Below are 24,656 nucleotides of genomic sequence, written 5' to 3' on the forward strand. Positions count from 1 at the left end.
TCCTTTTGAGCCCTCAGCGTCTGGCTCTGTGGGCATTCTGGGCCCCCCAGCCCGGGGCAGTCTTTCCAGACAGCAGAGGCTCAGCTGGCCCCAAGCTGAGCAGAAACTACCAGTTAGCCAAAATGCCTGTAGCTCCCCGACTCTGCTTCCCTGCCTCTTTTTTAGATGGGACTCTCCTGCCGTCCCTCTCTTTTTATGTGCATGTTAATATTTGCAGATGAAAAGCAGATTTGGGACTCCACATAAGGAGGGACTTGCCAACAGCCAGAGCTCTCTGGGGATAGAGTAGGGTGGTGTACGAAGACAGCTCACGCAGAGATGGCGGAAGCCTGTAGATCTTAAGATCTTGGGCTCCTGAGTCAAGTTGACCTGAGAGGATCTACCAGTTGTATGACTTTGAGCCTCAGTGTTCTCCCCTAGAACATAGGCATGGTAATAATAGGATGAAATGAGGACAACCCCAGGGTCACAGACTTAAATGCCCTCAAGAGAGGTGAGCAAAGCAGGCCAGGTGGAAGAAACCAGGGCTTTGGTGGTTATCTCTCTTTTGATAAGACCTGGGGACAAGAAACCACACCCTTTTCTTTTTTAGCTGTAGGGAAACAGAATGGGGCAGATGTTAATGATTACCCAAGGGAAGCTCGGCTTCAGTGTGGGGTCTGAGAGGGGCTGGTGGGGACTGTGCAAACTGGAGCTCACGGGCCCCACTGCCTCACAGAGGAGGCGGGGGTCCCAGCTGGACGACGGAGCTGAATGGCTGAGTCTAAGTGAGGGGGGTCTGAGTGGATGCGGTCTGGGGCTATAGTCCTCCTGGGCCGTGAAGAATCAACGCCCGGATCACACCCAGACCAGTTACGTCAGTATCTCTAGGTTAGAACCTGGCATCAGTCATTTTTTAGAGCTCTTCTCTCAGTGATTCCCAGTTTTATTTTATTTTTTAACATACGTTTAATCTTTATTTTTATTTTTTTATTTTACATTTTTATACAATTTTAAAGGTTACTTTCCATTTACAGTTATTACAAAATATTGGCTCTGTTCCCCATGTACAATACATTCTCCAGCCTCTTTATTTATTTATTTATTTTTTTGTGCGCTAGGCGGGCCTCTCACTGTTGTGGCCTCTCCCGTTGCGGAGCACAGGCTCCGGACGCGCAGGCCCAGCGGCCACGGCTCACGGGCCCAGCCGCTCCGCAGCATGTGGGATCCTCCCGGACCGGGGCACGAACCCGCGTCCCCTGCATCGGCAGGCGGACCCTCAACCACTGCGCCACCAGGGAAGCCCCTCCAGCCTCTCTTATACACAGTAGTTTGTACCTCTCAGTCCCCCACTCCATATTGCCCCTCCCCCCTCCCCACTTGTAACCACTAGTTTGTTCTCTGTATCTGTGAGTCTGCTTCTTTTTTGTTATATTCACTAGTTTGTTGTATTTTTTAGGTTCCACAAACAAGTGATATCATACAGCATTTGTCTTCCTCTGTCTGACTCATTTCACTTGGCATAATGCCCTCCAAGTCTATCCATGTTGCTGCAAATGGCAAAATTTTGTTCTTTTTTTATGGCCGAGTACTATTCCATTGTATGTATGTGTGTGTGTGTGTGTGTGTGTGTGTGTGTGTGTGTGTGTGTATGTATCTATCACATCTTCTTCATGCATTCATCTGATGATGGACACTTAGGTGGCTTCCATACCTTGGCTGTTGTAAATAGTGCTGCTATGAACACTGGGGTCAGTGGTTCCCAGTTTCAGAACCAGCAGTCTGGCAGTGGGGAGGGAGAGGACATGGCCATGGGGCCCCCTGGTGACTGGGGCCAGGAAGAGAGACGGGGGGAGAGAAGGGGTCTGTGGTGGGGATTTGGGGGTGAGTGCTGTCGGCTGTGCGATTTCTCCTGTGACCCCTCACTGTCTTCATAAAGCTTCACATGTCCCAACGTGCCTGTTTCGTGGGCTTTGGAGGAAGTGGCCGAGTTCAGTATTAAAATGATGTGGGCTGGGCTTCCCTGGTGGTGCAGTGGTTGAGAATCCGCCTGCCGATGCAGGGGACACGGGTTCGTGCCCCGGTCCGGGAAGATCCCACGTGCCGCGGAGCGGCTGGGCCCGTGAGCCATGGCCGCTGAGCCTGCGCGTCCGGAGCCTGTGCTCCGCAAAGGGAGAGGCCACAGCAGTGAGAGGCCCGTGTGCCACCAAAATAAATAAATAAATAAATAAAATAAAACAATGTGGGCTAAAACGGCTCCTGCAGATAAGAAGGGCAGCTGCCTGGGGACGAAAGGCCAGTATTCTTGAGAAATTGCTTAGCTGTGGCTGGTCTTTTATGGGAAACAGTATAAACTTTTTCAAAACTCAGACAGAAGACTGACACAATGTATATTTACAATGAGAAAGGATCTTGACAGATTGGAAATTAGGAAGACAGCCTTCAGGAGTTACGGAGCAAGTGGCCGGTGTCAGCATTAGAAGCGCAGGGTTAGTTGCTGAGGATCCAACGTGAAATAAAATGTCCCATCCACTATGAGCTTGGTAAACTCTGGCTTAAAATTTAACCTTGACTGGCTCAAAGGAGACAAAGATAGTAGGCTGTGTGGGAAATGACTGTCAGAAGTTTAATGGAGTGTTAAAAAAAAATGTCCTTGGTCACCCCCGGAAAAAACATTTTGGGACATTTAATAGGATCATTATTAAACTGGAGGCAGCCGAGGAGACGGATTCACTAGATTGCATTTATCTGATGGACTTGGCACTTCTGCCAGGTAAATAAAATACATTCTTACTGGAATAGAACTTTTGTGGTTGGAGCCTGGCCTTACTGTGTTCAGGTAGACAGGGGCTTTGTTTCGCTCAATCACGTGAGGGTATTTCATTTTCATGTGCTATGGCGCCAGCATGGGCTTGTAAGGAGAACTTTTAGGCAACGTGCATATTTCCATCCACAGTTTCTGTACCGTAGCGAGGGCAGAGCTAGTCTTATTTGGGAAAATGGGACATCCTTTCGACAGACCTCAATGTTATCCCATTTAGCGGACCAGGCAGAGGGTGGTTCATTTGGTTGGTTCCCTGGAGCCAACGAAGTCAGGGATGAAGGCGGTGGCTGGGGTGTGGGAAAGGGGCACACAGCACAGTGTGATGCTGTGACTTCTAATGACAAATACCTATGTGGTCTTTGTCCGCCTTCTTGGCATAATCCCACAGCCCGACCTCCCTGGAGGGGAGGGAGCCAGACAATGAGCCGTCGTCAGTGGCCAGTGATGATTAGTCATGCCCTGTAATGAAGCCTCCATAAAACCCCAAAGAGTGGGAGCTGGGAGAGCTTCCGGGTTGGTGAACACGTGGAGGTCCCAGGAGAGAGGCGCCCCCAGAGAAGGCATGGAAGCACCCAAGTGTTCATGTGAGCTACACAGGTCTAGGACCCTGGCATCTCTGGGCTGGCTTCCCACGGACAGAAGGGGAGGGTTGTGAATGAGGGTCCAGCTCCAGTCAAGTTGAATGTCTGCTCCACCAGGAGGGAAGCAGCTGACAGCCAATCAAGGCTTTACATAGTTCTGGAGGCTGTTAGGAGTGGCTATTGTCATGCGCACAGAATGACTCATGTCACAGCTGAGTCAAGAAATCCGAGCAGCTTTCAGCTAGATTACGAGGAGTTTTGAATTGACATTTAATATTAAACACAGAAAATCTTGAGATGTGTGTTTTTGAGAAGAGGAGATATAAATTGGGCTGTATACATTCAGGTTCATCCTGGCTCTGCTACATACCCAGAGTGACTTCAGGCAAGTTACTTAATCTCACCATGTCTCAGTTGGCTCCTCTGTAACATGGGGTAATTGTGTTTTCTAACTCCTAGGATTAAGCGAGTGAACATATGAATTAAGGCATGGAAAAGCACTGTAGTGCCTGGTACGTGGAGAGAGCTTGATCTATTAGTTATTGTTACTGCTAATCAATAGTAGTAACGCTTTTCCAAATGGAGGGAGGGGTGACATTTGTTAGTTCTCATTGGATCTCCATCATAACTCAGAAGGTGGGAGCTACTGAGGTTCAGAGAGGTGCAGTAATGAGCCTGAGGCCACACAGCTGCTGAGTGGTGGTGCTGATCTGAGCTCCGTGATGTCAAAGCTTTCCCTCTAGTTACAGGGTGCTTCGAAAGAGAATAGGATAAGCTATGGTTTGCAACTGAAGATGGGCTTTTGGTGGAGAGTGGGGATCCGCCTCTGCAGAGATGCTACACATGGATTCTAGGACGATTTCTGCAAGTGGGTTGGAGGGTCCTGGCTTGGAGCGTGAGATGGGAGATCCTGGGTCTGATTGTGTGAGCTCCTTCTAGACCTTCACCTTAATGAGTCAGTCCCTCTTGTGGGTGGGGAGGTCATGGGGGTTGCCTTGGGGCTGCAGCCAGGAGGGGAGGTGCTGGGGAGAGGTCCTGGGGGGTGGAGCTGACACCAACATGGACAGCAGCACGGGAGGCTGCACACTGTGTCTGAGCTGTGTGTGTATCAAACCCTGGGGAGGGAGACTCTGCTGGCTGAGCCTGGGGCCGGGGAGAGACGTGGGATAGAGCAGCAGCAGTGGCCAGTGGGTGTCTGGAGTTAAACTTTAAACAACCAGCCCTGCAGAGCCCGGGTGTTGGTTGATGGTAGCATTTTTTGGGACATAGGTCAGATTTCCTCAGGTGAGTCCCAGAAATTTGGGGATGGAGGTAGGTGGGCTGGCATCCAGCGATACCAGGCAATGTCAGAGACACCTGGGAGATGTTAGTGGCTCCTTTCCCTGAGGAAGCGCCCAGGTGATGCCCATGCCCCATCTAGTGCTGTATATAGCTGTCCCTCTGGGCGGACACATGGCAGATCCCTAACCTACGCTTTCTCTGCAGAATGCTTGGTAGGGGCCTCTGCCCTGGCCTCACCAGCTGCACTCCTTGCCTGGTCTTTGGTCCTGCCCTGGTGCACACCCCTGGGGGTGTGCACTTTGCACTTTGGAGGCAGCCCTCCAGAGTCCCCTAGGTACCTGGGGACATGCAGGCATCCTGGGTGCCTTCGCTTGGGCTGCCGTAACACAATGCCATAGACTGGGTGGTTTAACAACAGACATTTATTTCTCATAGTTATGGAGACTGGAAGTCCAAGATCAAGGTGCTGGCTGTTTTGGTTTCAGGTGAGGGCTCTCTTCCTGGCTTGCAGACAGCCGCCTTCTTCCTGTGTCCTTACACGGAGAAGTGAGAGAGTGAGCTCTCTGGTGTCTCCTCTTAAAAGGACACTGGTCCTCTTAGAGCGGGGCCCCACCCTTATGACCTCATTTAAACTTTATTGCATCCTTACTTGAAATAGTCACATTGGGGCTTAGGATTTCAACATATGAATTTGGGGGTGGGGGACACCACTCAGTCCAGAGCACTGGGCCCACCATGCATGCAGGCTGTTCTTGCTTTGCTACTGCAGGCTGTTTCTGCCAGCTGACACCTTAGGCTTCTCTGAGGGGCCAGCACCAGGCCTGTCCTTGCATACCCCTCAAAGTCCTGGGACCTCCCCTCAGGTGCCACGAAGAACTCCATTAATGCTCAGGGTGGCCTTTGAGATTCTGCAGCTCAGCAGAGGTCAGCCAGGGAGGGAGGGGTTGCCTGTGCTCATCCTGCTAGCCTTCCTGAGCATACCCAAATGGTTCTCCCAGGCTCCTCCCATCTGGCTTGGAAAGGATCCCGTGGTACCTGCACCTGCAGCAAATTCCCTTCAAAAATCGCCACCCTTCCCTTCCATAGGTAGTGGCAAGGTGATGGGTTTGACAATTAAATATCCTGTTTGACCACTTTTGAAACAAACACTTACGTAACCCTCAGTAAACGCCAGAAGCTGTTCTAGGTGCCTTACACATATTATCTTGTTTAATTCTTACAAGGAATCTTATTAGAAATGATAATTAGACTCGTTTTACAGAGGAGGCAATGGGGGCACAGAGAGGTTAGGTAACCTGCCAGAAGTCACACAGCTTGTATGTGTCAGAGCTAGTGTTTGAATCCCAGCAGCCGGACTCTAGAGTCACAGCCTCTAACCACTGTTCTCCGTGACCTCTCAGAGGCTAGGATGTAGGTGTTAGCGCTTCTCTCATGAGTGAGGAAAATGAGGCTCAAAAGGGGAAATGACTTAGCTGAGTTTTCACAGCCCATAGGTGGCAGAGCCTAGATTCTAACTTGGGGCTCGTGACTCCAAGCCTAGAGCTCTTCCCCCGGGGTTATAGGTGGGCTTTTGAATACTTTCAAGCACAGTGAGACATACAGGACTACTCTCAAACTGACTGCAAACACGCTCTCCTTCACGGCGGAGGCCTCTGGGATGTCTTGGGTGGGTTTCCAGAAGAACCCACCCCAGTCCGCCACCACCCCCTTGGAGCTCATCCTACACGCACTTCTCTGGAGCGCTTGTCAGAGTGAGCGTTTTCTTTTTTTTTTTTTAATTTTTACTTTATATTGGCGTATAGTTGATTAACGATGTGTTCGTTTCAGGTGTAGAGCAGAGTGATTCAGTCATGCATATACACGTATCCATTCGTTTTCAGATTCTTTTCCCATACAGGTTATCAGAGTGCTGAGTGGAGTTCCCTGTGCTGTACAGTAGGTCCTGGTTGGTTTTCTGTTTTAAATATAGTAGTGTGTATATGTTAATCCCAGACTCCCAGTTTGTCTCTCACCCACCGTTTCCCCTTTGGTAACCATAAATTTGCATCTTCTCATCAGAGTGGGGTCAGGAGCACTGGGCCACCTGAATCCCCATCTTCCCCGTGCCTCCGGCTGCCTGACCTCCGCCAGCCCCACCGTATTCACACCACTGACACACTCCTCCATCCTCTGGCTTGACACTTGGCCTGGGTCCAGAGCCCATGGACCGCTCTGGAGCACGCTGGCTGCTCTGACAGGTGCCCCGATCACAAAAACAGCGTCAGCCTGCTGACACCTGGAATCTAAATCCCAAGTCACCAGGTTGCTCCTCACCGCCCCCCCTCCCGCCCCAGTCTGCTGACCGTTTTGCCTGAAAAAGAGACGGGCTGGTTGCCACGTAATGCCCACTAAAGCATTAGCTCGTGACTGTCTAAAGGTTTCATATCGCCCGGCATCTGCCTGAAACTCTGTAAATATTTGTTGAGCTAACCGGCGAGTCACCTCTCCAAGGACATTTTAACAGAGCATTCTGGAAGATGCCAGGGCCTTCCCTGAAGGCATTACCTCTGGTGGTAGGATCTTGGGTGATTCAGGATGATCGCCCGGTTTCTGCGTCCTCACGTCCCTGTGCCCGGGCCCCTCCCCCACCTTGGAGGGGTGCAGCCCCTGAATGAGACCGTTGCATTCATATCACATTCATAAATGCACGACAGGGGCTTCCCTGGTGGCGCAGTGGTTGAGACTCCGCCTGCCGATGCAGGGGACATGGGTTCGTGCCCCGGTCCGGGAAGATCCCACATGCCCTGGAGCGGCTGGGCCCGTGAGCCATGGCCGCTGAGCCTGCGCGTCCAGAGCCTGTGCTCCGCACCGGGAGAGGCCGCAGCAGTGAGAGGCCCGCGTACCACAAAAAATAAAAATAAAATAAAATAAATAAATAAATAAATAAATAAATAAATGCATGACAGGAATCTCATGCTGGCGCATGAAAGAGGCCACAATAGGCCAGCCCCATCGTGAGTCCATCAGATTTATATGTCAGCAGGAGCTCTGTCCCCTGATACCACAGCCTCGGTTGTTGAGAGCCCTTCCCCTAATTTCCAGGTGGCTGGAATCCAGACAGCCAGCCTGTCCATCTGACCGTCTTTGGTTGTGTGTCTCACCCCTATTCCCGCACGACTCTCAGTCACTCACCCCCTTAATTTCCATACCCTACAACCCACTAAACCACTAACACAGAGCACCCGTGGTTCCGGTGGCTTTAATGGAAGTTGGTGGTGGAGTTGCAAGCGGGGTTACGTCTCAGACCCGCAGCCTCCCTCCCGTCTTCTTTTCTCATTTCGCTTCCCTCGTGGGAGCAGAGGATGCATCTTTCTCCTTGGTTTTTATGGAGACCGTGTCTCCCCTGCTGCCCCAAGTACACCTCTAATCTCAAGCCCTTTTCAAGACTTCCAGACCCGTGGTTCTCTAAGTGTGCTCTGCGGACCAGCAGCACGAGCGCCCCTTGGAAGCTTGTCAGACGCCCGAATGCTTGGGCTTCACCCCGGACCAGGGTGGGCCCAGGGATCCGTATTTAGATGCCCTCCACGTGATCCTGACACAAGCTCAAGTTCAGGAACCTCTGGACAACCAGTGTTCTTTCCCTTGGGAGGTTTCTGGTGAATCACAATTTCTTCTTGTTATGCAGGTTTCAAGGGCAGCTGAGCTTCTGCCAGTAACCTCCCTATTTAGCCAACAGAACGTGGGCTCTGGAGTCATCAGGCCTGGGTTCTGCCATCTGTGCTACTGACAAGCTGTGAAACCCTGGAAAGGGTGGTTCACCTCCCTGAGCCTCAGTTTCTAACTCAAACGATATCCTCCGATTGTACCTCCTCCCAGGGGATTCTTGTGCGTCTCCGGGGAGATCAAAACCTCAGAGCTGCTTTACAAACTGGAAACTCACTCAGGGAGTGTGGGTCACCTCGTGATTTCCAGGCTTCCTCCCTGCTGGGGGCTCTGGTGGTTTCTCTTTCTTCTGAACAGACCTCTAGGTGCTGAAAGCCTGAGTCCCTTATTGACCAGAACAGTATGTGGAGAGGGATGCAGGACCTGTTGGGAAACTGGGCTTGAAGACAGAAGCACGTGCGCTGTGAGCGGGGGGTGCTGGCCAGAGGCCTCCCTCCCTTATCCGGGGGAGGGGGTGGGGGGAGGGGAAGGCGGAGAGAGGCTGCTGAAATTCCTAGATGAGGAAACTGACGCTGAAAATCAGCCACTGCCCACGACCCTACTGAGTTAACAGCGCTTTTCATTACTCTGAACTTATTTTATTTTTCTATCCCTAGAAATAGAAATTTTCCGTAATTGTAACCCTACCTCTATACAGTTGACCCTTGAATAACACGGGGGTCAGGGGAGCCAACCCTCTGCATAGTTGAAAATCTGAGTATAATTTATAGTTGACCCTCAGTGTATGCAGTTCCTCTGCATAGAATTCAACCAACCTCGGATCATATTTGCTATTGAAAAAAATCTGTGTAAAAGTGGACCCACACCGTTCAAACCATGTTGTTTAAGGGTCAGCTGTATATTTTTCTTTTTGCACACTAGGTATATTAAAAGTATTTTCTAAGTTGTTACACAGTCCTCACAATTATCATCTTCAATGGCTCCAAAATATTCCATTAGGTGAACACATTATTATTTGTTGTACTGTCTCCATACTGTGGACGTTTAGATTGTTTTTCAACTTTTCGTTGTTGTAGGAGCATCTTTAGACCTTGCACTTTCGGATTCTTTTAGCAAAAACCCCATGGAGTGTGATCGTTCGGTCACAAGGTGTCAATAATTTTCTGCCTCAAGATATGTTTCCAGATTACTTTCCAAAATACTCTGCCACTAGCAATATTGGAACTTACCAGTTTTCCTGCAACCTTGCTATCATTGGGCATTACTGTTATTCTTTAGTTTTGCTAATTTACTAGACGTCATGTGACACTTCATAGTCTGTACTCACCTTTCTTTGGTAACTGGTGATGCAGTTACCAAACAACTTTTTCTATGGTATTTTATTATTTCTGTTCTTTCCTTGGGAAGTTTCCTCCTCATGCCTTTTTCACATTCACCTTCACAGTTTGATGATTTGTGTCAGCTGTTTATGTAGATACGAACTCCCTGATAGGTCTGTTTATTGATGGTTCACATTTACCCCCCAGGTCGACCTATCATCACGTACCTCTGTGTACCTCTAACTTAGGATGCTTGGTAAACTCATGGTGTTGCCAGAGGCTTGGAATACTGCACGTTTCATTTACAGTGAAATGAATTGGTTAAGGTTCAGTCTAGGCAGGGATGGGTTTCTGGTGCCACCTGTGCCACCTGCTCTCCCTTGCCCTGTTTTCCCCTTTGCCTCTCAGCTCTTCTAACTCTTTAGCTGAAGAGGAGCCAAGCAAGCACACCCTCAAGCTGACAGTGAGCTTCTCTGCCGCCATCGGTCACTGCGAGAAAGAAATGTCCCTGGGGACCCGATCCCCTTCACCACCTGTTGGGACACTTCCACGCCTCCCCAAGGCGTCCTTCCCGGTTCCCAGGGCCCCAGGCAAGGCCGGCTCTGTCTACTCACCATTATCTGTTTGGTCAAGGAACGTGGGGAGTCAGGCAAACGACACCCCCTAGCGGGTAGCTTTCAGAATGATCGCTGTCTGACTTGGGCCTCTTGGCAATTCGTCAGTTTCTTCTTCCGCGGGTGCCAGAGCATCTGGGCGTCTCCTTCCTTCTTTGAGTTTGTGCTGCAGCGGAAGGAGCGCTGCACGTGGAGCCTGGAGCCTGGCTGCGACTCCTACCCGTGTTTCCTAGCTGTGTGTCCTCAGTGGGCCGCTGACGCCTTCTCTGGTCCCTGCCCCTCATCTCAAGAGTGTGGATGATAGCCAGGTCATCAGCTGTTCCGGCTGAAGGGATGTCCCCTGCACTATCCCACTGGAGTCACACAGTCACCCTCGGAAGCTGCTTTCTGTGTCGGATGCCCAGTTTACAGTGGAGGTGACTCGGCCTCAGAGAGGTTAAGAAAAGCAATCTGAACGGGAGCGTAGTGCAAACTGGCTGAAGGTCGGCTCTGCCTTACATTTTGCATAATGACTTTTACATCAGTGTTTTCAGGGCGATTCACAGAGCACATAGACAGTCTAGTCGTTGATTGAATTGAAAAGGAGTCATGCTGACTGGTGAGGCTGGTGTGGGCTCGCCATGCTTAGGGAGACCGTTTCGCTTGATGGTTTACGTGTTTGCTTCCTCTAGGGCATGTTGAAATCATCCAGCGAGTTGACGAGCACATTCTTTGTAGAGTGCCTTGTGCCCCGATGTCAGGTGGGGACGCCGTCCCTTGTCGTGGAGGTGATGTTCACTTGGAGCCCCGCCTCCATCATTCTCTGTGGAGGCCTACACTCCTCAGTCTCAGTGAGTTCCCAGGAGGGAGTCGTTCTAATGGTGACTTTCAGTTCTGAGCTCCTACTTTAATGTATAGGTCATCCTGCTTTCTCTATTTTGCGCTTCATGGGCCTGGAAGTAAAACTTGTTAAATTTCTCTCCCGGCCAAAATCCCACGCGCGCGTGGCAGTTTGGGAACGTGGTAGGCTTTCCCCTGTGAAGATGTGGAAGGAGTGAGGAGAGGGGAGGGCGCGGATTCCTGTATCCTGACTTTGAAGCGGGTGGTGGGCGTCTCTGTGCGGGCCCCTGGGCGGCCCCCTGCAGCACTGTACAGAGCGTGTCCTACATTTCTAGAGCCCCGCTTTCAGCCATCTCATCTCCGTTTCTCTCTCCCCTTCCTCCTTGTCTGCACGTTCACGGGTAATTCCAAGGAATGGTGCTTGGTTCTCCGTTTCTTCTACCCTCGTGGCCTCATGTGACTCCTCTTGTCGCCAAATGTCTCATCGGGGTATTTTCCCAAATGAAGTTAGGTCTTCAATAAGAAGGTACAATTTTCACCTCCCTTTAGCCGGCCAGTGTCAGTTAAACTGTCCAAGTTTTCAGGCCCCTGGCCTCCATCATGCTTACAAAGTCTTTGAAGTAGAGAGTTTGGGTCTGAATCTCATCTTTGTCACTCAGTCACCTGGTGGGCAAGTCCCTTCACCTTTTTGGACCTCAGTTTTCACATGCAGTCCTCAGTTGACCCGTCGTAACAGAGGGGATAGTATTCACGGGCAGCGCCCTCGTTAGCGTTAAAGCAAAAGTAACTCCACTGGGGTCCGCTGGGTTGAACATAAACTAAGTTAAAATCACATTGCAACGCTGATAAAGATTACAACTCTCAGAAGAGATGCGTGAGTGCAAAAGTAATATATTTTATCATGAAAGTACCTGGCAAAAATGATAACTCCAGGCTTCCTATTTGATCGAGGAAATGGCTAGTGCGTATTTTGTAGTTTTCCTTTTGGTCTGTTCTAGAACAAAGCTTCTCTCACATCCGTTTGTCACTGTGCTAACTTTCCGGCTAATCCACAGGCTGGCTGGGTGACTAAGTGCCATGTGGAACGTGATCTCGCTTTCTGGAGCCAGCAGGTTCCAGTCCTTTCCCCGCTGTTGTGCGGTGGACACACGGCGGTAACAGCTTCTAACGCTCTCTCACATCTTAACAAATTCAACCGTTGAGGTTGCCCACGAGGCAGGTAGGACAGGGACGAAAATGTTCACTTGACAGCTGAATGGGGGTTTAGAGGGTTAAGAAATTCCTCCAAATCAGGCTGTAGGTGAAGCCCATGTCTGGGGGAAGAGCCAGGGTTTGTGGCTAGCTCAGCGTGGCCGACACACGTTCAGACTCTGCAGAAGTTCTGACCCCCAGACCACAGGGTCATCTGGTTGGGGTGTCATCTCTCTCTTCCACATGCTCCTCCCTCTCGGGCTGCCCCAGGCCATTTGCACCTCCCACAGGACCCTGAGTGTGGGGAGAGGGTCAGGGTGCTATAGCCAGTGGTTGGGGACCTAGGGGTCCGCCTCTGGTCTTCTGTCTGTCCTGCTGATGGTGTCTCCTCAGGCGGTGGGCAGTGATATCCTGCTCAGACTCGTGCTAAGTGAACTTGTGCTCTGCATTGTCCTTGCCGGTGGCCCTCACCCCTTTCCACATTCCTTTCTGCCCTGTCTCCCTCCAGATGATGCTTCTAATATCCCTGGGCCCCAGATTGCTGTGGTGTTTGAAGCTTTTGGCTGCTTTTAATAGCTTTTCCATTTCTTTCCTCACTTTCAACTGCTACTTCTTGTTACTGTGGGCTGCCTCTAGTTTCTGTCCCCTCTGAAGTCACTGTTTCTAATCCTCTGGATCTGGACTGTCAGATAACTAACCTTGTTAAAATTCTGTCTCGAGTATGAGTCATGGCGGTGAGTGCGGCTTTGGTGCACGTGCTCGGTGATGGCAACGGCTTTGACTTTGCCAAGGCCCTTTTGGCTCTTGTCTATATTCTGAATCATGTTCTGAAAGGTGAAATTCCCAGATTAAGTGACACTTCACCATAGGGGGTAAGTATAAAAGTGTGGCTCCAAGGGCGGGAAGGAACGGCAGATGAGACGGGCCCTTGCAGGGCTGCCCGTGTTCCTGGCGGCCTGGTGCGCGGGGACTGGGTGGCTCTGGAGGCCCACGCTGGCTCCCTGCCTTCCCTGCAGCCCTGGGCCCGGGTGAGTCCCCCTTTCACATCCACCGGCAAGTAAATACCTTCACTCCATGGAGAACCTCTTCAGGCCATGAACTGAGTCCTGACACTTGGTGGTGGGTTATTCAGAAGCAGTAACCACTGTCTCCAAGGTCATAGTTCGTGGATGGCATTGAAAGGGGACCAAAATGATAAAACCCAGAATTGGAGACTTGGAACGGGAGAGAGTCCAATCATCCAATGCTCACACACATTTAAAAATAAATCCAAATTTGTATCTTCTGAAAAATCATCACATTTATAAGGGCAAAAAGTCAGACATAAATTAAGGGACACATATATTTATAATGGAAAACTGTACAACATGGTAATATTTAGAGAATTTCTAATGATGTGGGAAACTGCTGATGATCAACTGAAAAAGCAAGTGAAAAATCGTTAATATAGGGTGATCTCGAATGTAAAATATTATTTGCATAGATGAAGGAAAGGAAAGGCGTGCTCAGTAATTATAACTTTGATGACTACAGGAGCCTGTGGTTAATAGAAACTAGTGGCTTGGGACTTCCCTGGTGGTCCAGTGGTTAAGACTCCACGCTTCCACTGCAGGGGCCATGGGTTTGATCCCTGGTTGGGGAACTAAGATCATGCATGCCGTGTGGCGCAGCCAAAAAAAACCCCGAAACTAGTGGCTCAGAGCAGGTGTAAGACAATAGGGAGTGGTGGGGACTGAGGCGCATTGTGTAGAACGTGTCCTCTGGAAAAGAGGCTTCTAGCCGACGATTGCTAGCTCTTCAGACTGTTTAAAAGAAGCTGGAAATCGTGGTATTTATGTGAAATCCTTTAACTTTTCAATGTTAGCAACTAATTTACGCTTTTTATTTTTTATTTTATTTTATTTTATTTTTATTTTTATTTTTATTTATTTATTTTTTTTTTTGCGGTATGCGGGCCTCTCACTGCTGTGGCCTCTCCCGTTGCGGGGCACAGGCTCCGGACGCGCAGGCCCAGCGGCCATGGCTCACGGGCTTAGTTGCTCCGCGGCATGTGGGATCTTCCCGGACCAGGGCACGAACCCGTGTCTCCTGCATCGGCAGGCGGACTCTCAACCACTGCGCCACCAGGGAAGCCCAATTTATGCTTTTTAAAATACTGTTTTGGCCAAGTGAAAATGCCGGTTCTTTGGCTTTTGGCCTTTGATCCACCAACCTGCCACTTCTGAAGTCACCAAAACGCCAACACCTGCTCTCTCTGAGGAGCACGTTTATTGGAAATTTAACTTTTCTTTATCAGAGCTTTGGTGATTTTCCAATTTTGTAAATCAATGCATAGTGTTTCTAAAATTAAAGGAAAAAAATCACTGACCCTCGGTGCAGGGGGTTGGGATGCGTGTGGGGGCGCACGTGAGTACCTAAGAATTCTGGGCACCTCCCAGAACTTTCCCAAGCTTCAGTTTCCTCACATGTATAATGAGGAGAGCAGTTTCTGCTCTGCTAACCTTCCAAGATTGAGACTCAAAGGAGGTGTCAAATTGAGAAGGCCCTGCAAATAATCAGGCGTGTAGGGGATGCGATGCAGTAAATGCTCAGCAAAGACTGGTCACATGAATGTAGGGGAAAGGGAAAGAGGGGGTCTGGTAAACTCTGCGAAGTCTTGGGAAGCACGTGGCCTGAGGCGTCAAACGTGTGTGTTCGACGTAGCTTGGATGCGCCACAAACTAGCGGTGACACCTTGGTAACTAGTCGTCATTATATCTATTAACTATGTGCTAACGCTCTCTGTTGGGCGATTTCTATGCATTGTACCTTACTGAGCCTCATTTCTCATTAAGAAAGGGGGATAATCATAGTCCTTACTTCAAAGTGTCCTTGTGAGGATTAATTCAGATAATCCAAGTAGCAGGTGGAAGGCAGAACTCCATACACAGCAATTCCCTTTTAGTCCTGGGCTGGGTTTCACCATTGGTAGGAGGTATTTAAGTTCGCCTGTTCCTGCTAATTCAAGGAGATTGAATGGATAAGTATGAGTGCAATAGATTACTTTTTCAAAATATGTAATTTCCCCTAATATTTGTTCAAAATTTGTGTTTTTTTCCTGTCTCAGTTTCTTAAAGAAAAGAAGCTCATTCCTCTCACTGGGGTGGTTTGGAAATGGGAAGTGACATCCAGTGCATATTCTGTCTTTGGAGAATTGCTCCAGGTGTCCCCTGAGAAAAGCCCAGCGCCACCCGCCACTTTCTACAGCCGCTGCTTAGCACCTGTGGAAGCTTTGCGGTGCAGTAGTACCTGCTTCTTTTTCTAGCAGACCTGGGTGGGTACGCCCTTTCACATATAGGACCTTGTCAGATCACCAGAATATCTCTAAATGCCCAATACATGCATATACATCTACCTATTTCTGTCTATCTATCCATTTAATTTCAGTAAATCGTTTGTGTAATTTATCATTTAAGATGGAGGTTTTTTTAAATGCCACGCTCTAGTGTAGGTACTTTACCTACATTAGCTCTTTAACCCTCACAGCAGCCATGTTAGGTGGATAATATTATTATCCACCTTTTTACATATGAGGACAATAGGCTCAGCACATAAGTGGGAAGACTGAGATTCAGGGCCGGGACTGATTGGTGCCAAATAAAGTTAATTGTGTGTGTGTGTGTGTGTGGTTGCTACAATAGAGTATCAAAAACAATTATTTTGATGACATCCTCTCAGGAGTTAGAATCCCCCCTACTTCCGCCTCAAAAGAAAGCAGAATAAGGGCGCACGGATCTGCCTTTAGGTTCCATTAAACAGCGGGACGGGGGCACGCAGGCTGCGGCTCTCTGTGTACAGGGAGAATGACAGGAATTGGTCCCAAGGATAGCTGGATTCCTGGGACCGCTGTGCCCCCCACAGGTCATCGCCGACACCACTCTTCACCCCCAAAGTGCAACCAGCCCTCTCCTCGTTGTTACCTCCCTCCCTTCTTCTCTTGGGGGTGCTGCCTGCGGACGACGGCAGCAAATGCCCCTTTCCCCTAAATTTCTAAGGCTTGTATCAAGTCCAGATCCATGCTGATCGCAAAGAATGGGATATAATTTCTTCGGGTTGGATTATGTCTAAGAATACTGAGCAATGTCACCATGGAGCCCTCTTGACTTGAAAAACGTTTGAGTCTAATACAGTGTGGCAGGACCAATCTACTGATAAAGTCACAGCTTCCCCGCCGCCTCGAAGGATCCTTTGCTGCTTGCTTTGGACTCTGGTGATGGAGCTCATGCCACTCAGTGGCCTGGGGCATTTGCAGGAGCCAGGAATTGGCTCCTTTGGGAAGAGAGGGGAATAGCCATGGAAGACTGGCCTAAATTAAGTGGTTTATTGAGATGGGGAGGGGGCGATGGTGGTGAGATGAGTAAACAGGGAAGGAAGTCACCGCAGGTTAGAAGGTTGGAGGTGAGCATACGGTGGAGAGATAGAGGGAAGTTTTTTTTTTTTTTTGCTTACGCGGGCCTCTCACCGCTGTGGCCTCTCCCTTTGCGGAGCACAGGCTCCGGACGCGCAGGCTCAGCGGCCACGGCTCACGGGCCCAGCCGCTCCGCGGCACGTGGGATCTTCCCGGACCGGGGCACGAACCCGCGTCCCCTGCATCGGCAGACGGACTCTGAATCGCTGCGCCAGCAGGGAAGCCCGAGGGAAGGTTTTTGAACAGGGACTGTAAGAGCTCCCGAAAGAAATCAGAGTGAAGAGGGGTTCCCTCGTGCTTTGATGGACATCCTACAACAGAAAGTCCCTTTGGAGCTTTTTAAAGAGATTTCTGTAAAGGTTAAATCAGTAAGTATTAACCTTGTCATAACACGCCCCCCCCCCTTTTTTTTTTATCTGCACTGTGCTTGCAGGATCATACTTCCCTGACCAGGGATTGAACCCCAGGTCTCTGGCAGTGAAAGCGCCAGGTTCTAAACACTGCACCTCCCGGGAATTCCCCAGCAACCCACTTTTTAAAACAATCAAATAAAAAGCAAAGGGGAAGCGGCTGGGCCTGTGAGCCATGGCCGCTGAGCCTGCGCGTCCGGAGCCTGTGCTCCGCAACGGGAGAGGCCACGGCGGTGAGAGGCCCGCGTACCGCAAAAAAAAAAAAAAAAGCAAAGGGAAAAACCTCAATAAATGTATATATGGATATACATTATATATATATGCGTGTGTGTGTATGTATATATTTTTATGAGCAAAAATAACCATAAAGTTAATAGCAAACTGGTTACTTCAAGGGGCGGGCTAGGTGGGGAGGGGAGGGCGAAGTTCTTCTTTCTACCTCTTACTTGGTTCGACTTGTTACAATACCGTGTTCTACTTTTTTCTTCTTTTTAAATTTTTTAATGGTGAAAGAATCGTAGACTTACGGGAGAGTTGCAAAGAGTTCTCATACACCCACCACTGAGCCTCCCCCCGCGTTAACATGGCACATTTATGAAAACTAAGACTGCTAGTGCAAGGCTACTGAGGAGAATACAGACGTGACTCCGATTGCCCCCGTTTTCCCACCGACGTCCTTGTTCGGACCCAGGACCCCGCCCAGGATTCCACACTACATCTGCCCCTCACCTCTCCTTGGTCTCCAGGGGGTGACCGTTCCTCAGTCTTTACTGGTCTTTTATGACCGTAACAGTGTTGAAGTGTCAGGTATTTTGTAGAACATCCCTCACTTTGGGTTTGCTGTTTTCTCGTGATCAGACAGATGGCGGTGATGGATCTGGGGGGAGAATGCCACATTGCTGACCTGCCTTTCTCAGCGCCTGGTGTGGGGGTATGTGATACGGGTGTGTTGATTCCTGCTGAAGTTCTCCTTGTTACGTGGTGTCCGTCACTCCTCCACTGCAAAGTAGCTATGTCTCCCTTAATAAACAATAAATAGTTGGGGGGGGGAATTCTTTGAGGTTATCAAATATCCTGTTCCTTCTTCAGCTTTCACCCTCTAATCTTAGTGTTCACTGGTGTACCTTGCAGCCCTTACAGCTGCAGTGCTCTGATGGTGGTGTTCTGTTTCCCTCGTTCCTTCTCCATCTGTTAATTGGAATTCTTCTGTAAGGAGGAGTCATAACTCTTCTCCCCTTTATTTATTTATTCAGTCTTTTTTTAATGAGTTAGGCCTCGTGGACATTTTTAATTAATTAATTAATTGGGTTATAATAAAATATTACTTCTTTTATTGCTCCAATGGTTCCAGCTTTGGCTAGTGGGAGCTCTTTCAGGTTGGCGCTTATGTCCTCTTGACGTGATGTATTATTTTTATAATTTAAACACTACAACAAAGTACAAATAATTAAAATTGCTTTTCAACTGCTTTCTGTTAGGTTGAACTGCTGTTTCATTCGAATGGGAGAACATGCAGAGACCAGCCATGAGACATCTCAGCTTTATTTGAGTTACCCAGAAAAACCTTTAACGGGTGGAGGATTGTTTTTCTTTCTTTTTTTTATACGGCACAATTCTCTTCAGCGTATGAGGCTGCATTGTACTAGAATATAGAATCAGGAATCTACCTAGCTTATGAACATCTGAAATAGGTTTTTTTTTTTAAATCTAAACAGAGAATGATAAGAACTTAATGTTGTCGAAGAGAATCATGAAAACCATGAATCATGAGTGTTGCCAAAACTACATTTGGAGAGAAAATTATGAATAAATTCCAGAGTATTGTTGTGTCTGATTTTACCGTCAAAGGCTGAAAAGAGAACTTTGCTGAGAAAATCAAATTTCAGGTTAATTCATCACCAATAAAGGGAAACTGTGCTCGTTGCTTGCTTACACATGCAGTTCTGTGGTCCTTAGCCCTGGAGACAACCCCTGAAATTGATGATCTCTCTGAAGCATTGTCAGAATTCTTTGAGGTAATGAGCTTAGCTAAAAAAAAAAAAAGAAAAACAATTGGGCGCCTCCTGATGCTCTTTCAGCAATGCTAGGTTCAAGATCAGCATTTGGGACAAAAATCCAAGGGAAGAGTCGTAGTTTAGGATGTCTAAACACAGCCAAGCATGGGAGTGGAAAACTCTGTGAGGGCGTCCAGGTAGCCAGTTGGTAAAGGAGAACGTGTTAGGACAACAGGTCATCACTTACCTTTTTGGGTGGAGATTTGAGCTCTGATCCCAGAACACTGAGGTTCGTTTACTGCCAAAGGGAAATTAACCTGGTTGGAATTAATGGTCACAGTCGCTCTGTTTTTGGAATACCCAGGGAAACGTCTTCAAACTTCTCAAAGTGTTCACTTGCCACATAGCTTGGTAGAGCAGACACTCTCAGTGCTTCGCCTGGGGCCCCGGGTCTCTTTTAGGGGTTCGCAACATTCACGTGTTCACAGCTTCTGCATGCTTCCTTCTTTCGCTCACACCTGCTGTTTTCCTCCAGAACCACCCTCGGGCTGCTGGGGCCCTCTGCCCGCAGGCACAGAGCAGAAGTGCCTCCTAGGGATTTATAGCCCCTGGGGTGGCCATAGTGGCTGGGTGACTGCAGGGCTGGGTATAAAAGTCCAGCTCTCTCATTGTGGGAGGTGGCGGGGGGGGGGGCAAATTCTGAAGTGCAATAGCTTCTAGAGGTCCCTAAGGGACGAGGCCAAGGTCAGGTCCTGCTTGAATAGCCCCTTTTCCTGTCCTGATTTCCTCACCCCATTACAGCTTCTCCTTAATAAACCCCTTGGCCCTGTCTCCTCACCAAGGGTCTGCTTCTTGGGAGCCCCACCTAAGATACTTGGCATACTTGAAGCTCTGAATACTTTGATCTGTGAAACTTTAAGAAGTAAACATCCACCTCATTTCTTAGTATTTCATATGTCTAGAAATTATAGCCAAAATTTGTCTGCAGGTATATTATATTGGTGGTAAAATTTTCTTCTTAGTGTTTAGATTTGGTGACATTCTTGCTTTTAAGGAAAAAGAAAACATTTCGTTGAATGTGTCTGCAGGGTGAATTCAGTTTATACAGTTGTCCCTCAATACATACAAGGCATTTGTTCCAGGATCCCTGGGCGATACTCAAATCTACCGATGCTCAAGTCCCTTATATAAAATGGCATAGTATTTGCATATAACCTATGCACATCCTCCCATAAATCATCTTTAAAATCATCTCTAGATTAGTTATAATACCGAATACAACTTAAATGCTACAATTTAGTTGCCAGTGTATGACATATTCAAGTTTTGCTTTTTGGAACTTTTTGGAAGTAAAATTTTTTTGATCATTGGTTGTTTTGCAGGTATGAAGGGCCAACTGTACACTTTTTATCTGATACCGTGGCTGAAGAGCACATTCAAAACTCTATAAGGAGCCCCATTCTCAACAGCATTCGGTCTTTGCCAGGTCTCCCAGAGGTGTTATTGGAACTCAGGCTTGACTTACTGGCCAAGACAACATACATCAAATTAACTTTAAAGATTTTGTGGGGTGGGGGAAATTTTCTCTCTCATTTTCTGGAAACAAGTCAGCAATTGGTGTATGTTGTTTCCCATTTGTGTCAACATAAAAAATGGCATGCAACAGCCTGGATATTGAAAAGGATCTTGGTGAAGTTTTAGTTGCCACTTTTTTTGTTGTTTTTTTTTTGTGTGTTTTTGTTTTTGCGGTACGCGGGCCTCATTGTTGTGGCCTCTCCGTTGTGGAGCACAGGCTCCGGACGCGCAGGCTCAGCGGCCATGGCTCACGGGCCCAGCCGCTCCGCGGCATGTGGGACCTTCCCGGACCGGGGCACGAACCCGTGTCCCCTGCATCGGCAGGTGGACTCTCAACCACTGCGCCACCAGGGAAGCCCTAGTTGCCACTTTTGATCCAAGAGAGAAAAGCGGGAGCAGGCAAGCAGACTGATAGCATGTGAATAAAATAAAGATTCTATTTCCCTTGCAGGGAAAAATAGTTTTGATCTAAAATTGCCATAGCCTTGTTTTGTTTTTAGTAATGATATTTAATCTGTTTAGAGATTTGAAGTGCCATTTAAGGAACCAGGTGTTTTTTGGTTTGTTTTTGGGGGGTTGTTTAATGGAATGGGAATATGGATTGGAAGCTGAGAGGGCTCCCCTAGGGATCTCTGTGATCTTGCCTTACTCTGACATGCTTTGATAGTAAGATTCTTTTTTTGTTTTCATAGCTAAGATTTGTCTCTCAGTCAGAGTGGCTTTTCCCTTAACTGGGGAACGTTGTGAAAGTCTCATTGAACTTCAATTTCAGGCCGAGGCTTGAAGGATGGAAACTGCAGAGTGCAAACGCTCCTGTTTGAGCAGACAGTGCTGAGGGACACAGCGTCTCTGGCTGTTCTGGATCCTTAGGATGGGAAATTGATAGACGGCCGTGGTCCTTGTTAGCAGGACACCCTCCCTCCCGCTTCCTCCCCCTCCCTTGCTTCTCCTTTCTTCTCCCCTCCTTCACCCCCTTTCCTTCATCTTCATCATCTTCCCTCCCCTCCAATGCCTTTTCCTTGTTCATCTTTCTTTCTTTCTTCTTCTTTTTTTCCTCTTCCTGTTGTGGCAACTGAAATGCACCCAAACTGAAGTGCTTGCAGTCAGCGTCTCACCTTTTTGACGATAAATGGTCCAGAGCGTTGACACAGAAGAATTCCCGCAGTTGAACGTGGAGCAGAAAATCCGATGGAGAAGGAGTGGGGAGAGGAGTGGTGGAGGTGTCTTTCTTGAGAAATGTTTCAGAGTTGGATGGATGTGGATCTTGATAACCTGTCTAGGTTGTCTTCTGGATGACTTAATTTGCTCTTCTGTGAAATGGGACCGTTGACCTTGGCTGCTTCCTGCAGGTTAGAGACATTGTGAGAGTCAGTGGCCAACCGGGGGGCAAACTGGGGTGGAAGCCACAGCTGAGGAGGAGCTGGGACAAATGGGCTATAGTCCGGCTCTGCTGTTTTCTAGGTGTGTCATCCTTAGTGTGCAAATCGCTTCTGAAGATCTCAGTTTCCTCATCCATGAAATGGGAATGCTTGGTTTCTCAAAATGGGATGCATTAACCCCATTCGAAACTGTTTCCCCCCTTCCCCATGCTCCTGCCTCTGGCACTCGGCACTTTTGGCTCTATGTTGTTTTAAAAGCAGGGCTGACCATAGCATCTGGCAAAAAGTAGTTGCTCAGCAATATTGTTTAATGAATGAGTGGTTGGATGAATGAATACTTATAATCAGGGCCCCCAAGTATGGCTGTGCTATCCACAACTGCAGGGGAAGGGGGACCCTTAGTTCATGAAGACCGTGATGGAAATCGTGCCCCTGGAATTGTGCAACATGGTGGCCTGCTTTCACTGGACAAGCATTCCGTGACCCATAATTGCCGAGAAAAATGTGAGGCTCTTAGAAGATGTAACATCCCTCATGCCCCTCTGCCTAGTTTCATTTTTCAGGAGCTGCAAAACAACCCACATGGGCTCTCCACCTCTCTCACCTTATAGAAACGCAGACCTGTGAGTGCTTTCTGGGGTCGCAGCAGCCAAGGGGCTCCATGACCTACCAAGAAGCTGCAGCAGGACACCCTGATCAGCAGGGCCAGAAGAGCTTATGAAGTAATCTGATTCTTCACTTCCTTCCTTTAGAAGCTATTTTTTGGAAGTTAAAGAGCCAAAGGATCCCTCACTTTCTAATCAAGGAAAACATGGATACGCAGGCAGAAAGCAAATCCCTCCTTTGCCAAGTGCATTTAGAAGAAAACGAAATGTTCTTAGAAGATGCATAATTATTAAAAATTTTTACGAGTTCATCTGTGTGCCTTTTTACGGTTACGTCGTGTTATCTCCAGCGGTACTCCTTGGGAAACCCTTGTTAGCCGAGGGCATGCCCGTGACTTTGGATTGAGGCTCTAATCAGTTCAGGTTCATAGCGCCCCCTGGTGGCCATCACTGCTCTAATGACCGCGGAATTCTTGGACTTGGCTGAATTGGAAATGGCCCTTGCGGCCACACTGCTGTGGCTTTCCTGCTCGGTCTCCACCTTCGTAATGTTCTCTGCATTTTATGTTGTTTTGTGTTTGTTTCTCATAAATTACCGATGCAGCTATCAGAGAGCAAAGAATGGGAGCAGGGGGACAGAAGTTTGGACGCAGAGTTTTGAGTTTTGGTTGCAGGCACTTTCTCCGACACGGCACGTGGCATTGCTATTGTGCAGACCGCAGCTCCTCTGTACGAGTTATTTGTCATGAGGTGGATGGACCCGGAGTCTGTCATACAGAGTGAAGTAAGTCAGAAGGAGAAAAACAAATACCGAACGCTGACACATATATACGGAATCTAAGAAAAAAAAAAAGTCAGGAAGAGATTAGTGGTAGGACGGGAATAAAACACAGACCTACTAGCGCATGGACTTGAGGATATGGGGAGGGGGAAGGGTGGGCTGTGACGAAGTGAGAGAGTGGCAGGGACATATACACACTACCAAATGTAAATTAGATTAGGAAGCTGCCGCATAGCACAGGGAGATCAGCTCTGTGCTTTGTGACCACCTAGAGGGGTGGGATAGGGAGGGTGAGAGGGAGGGTGACGCAAGAGGGAAGGGATATGGGAACATACGTATAGGTATAACTGATTTAATTTGTTGTAAAGGAGAAACTAACACACTATTGTAAAACAGTTATACTCAAATAAAGATGTTAAAAAAAAAAAAAAGTTCGTGGAGCGGTGCTTCCCATGGCTCCGTGTAGCAGTGTAACAGTGCGGCCCTGTTGGGAGGCCTGGGTTTACACCTGAGCTTAGAACCTGAGTTCAAGTTATTTCACCTCCGTGAGCTTCAGCTTTCTGATCTGTCAAATGAGGGTAATGATGATCATGGCTGTCGCTGGGGTCGTTGGTAAATGTCACCTAGGAGATGCACTGAAAAGCCCCGGCTCAGGGCCTGGCGTGTTCATTAGCGCACTGTGTTCGTGGTAGCGGCTGTTTTCCTTCATGCCATTATGATCTTCCCATGATTTGGTCCATAGCTTGGCCGCTGAAGAGAGCAAGTCAATTTCTAAGTGGGAATAGGAATCATAGCACAGTACTTATTTGTGTCTGAAGATTCCAACACGATTTGTTCATTTCTGTTTTCTAGTGGGTAATAATCTGTCCCAAGCCATGGGGCCTGGAGCCATCCAGCCTCAGTCACGTGGATGTTGTCACATCACGTCCCGTCTGTGAATGAAGATGCGGATGGAGACCAGACTCAGTGATGTTGGAAATTACATCCACCTGAGTGCCGGCCGGAGCCTGGGGCAGAGGGTCGGTGGGTCATCACGTTCTTTGCCTTTCACATCACAGCTGTGATTCTGCTTCCTGTTCCAGAGCAGAGCCAGGCGGCCTGGCCCCTGTGCCCAGCCTTCTCCACCTTCTGCTTTTCCGGGCTTCTCTCCTTCTTTCTGTTTTGCTGAGACATATACTACTTACTATGTGCCGGCCTAAGTACTTCACAGGAATG

At 48.5% G+C, this 24,656-nt stretch overlaps 1 protein-coding gene across 3 annotated transcripts in view; it reads left to right on the forward strand.

The window, feature by feature from the left end:
- Nucleotides 1-24,656, forward strand: part of OXTR (oxytocin receptor) — a 75,948-nt gene that overhangs the window by 42,889 nt on the left and 8,403 nt on the right. Inside the window, exon 3 of one of the 3 annotated variants that reach the window (XM_067043087.1) lies at nucleotides 24,294-24,464. The gene's annotated coding sequence lies outside the window, so the exon portion shown is untranslated. Of the gene's footprint in view, nucleotides 1-24,293; nucleotides 24,636-24,656 lie in introns of those variants that run through there. The other 2 variants (XM_059077748.2, XM_067043088.1) reach the window with 2 other exon arrangements.

This window comes from Kogia breviceps, chromosome 10, assembly GCF_026419965.1.
Source record: "Kogia breviceps isolate mKogBre1 chromosome 10, mKogBre1 haplotype 1, whole genome shotgun sequence".
Taxonomy (NCBI): domain Eukaryota; kingdom Metazoa; phylum Chordata; class Mammalia; order Artiodactyla; family Physeteridae; genus Kogia; species Kogia breviceps.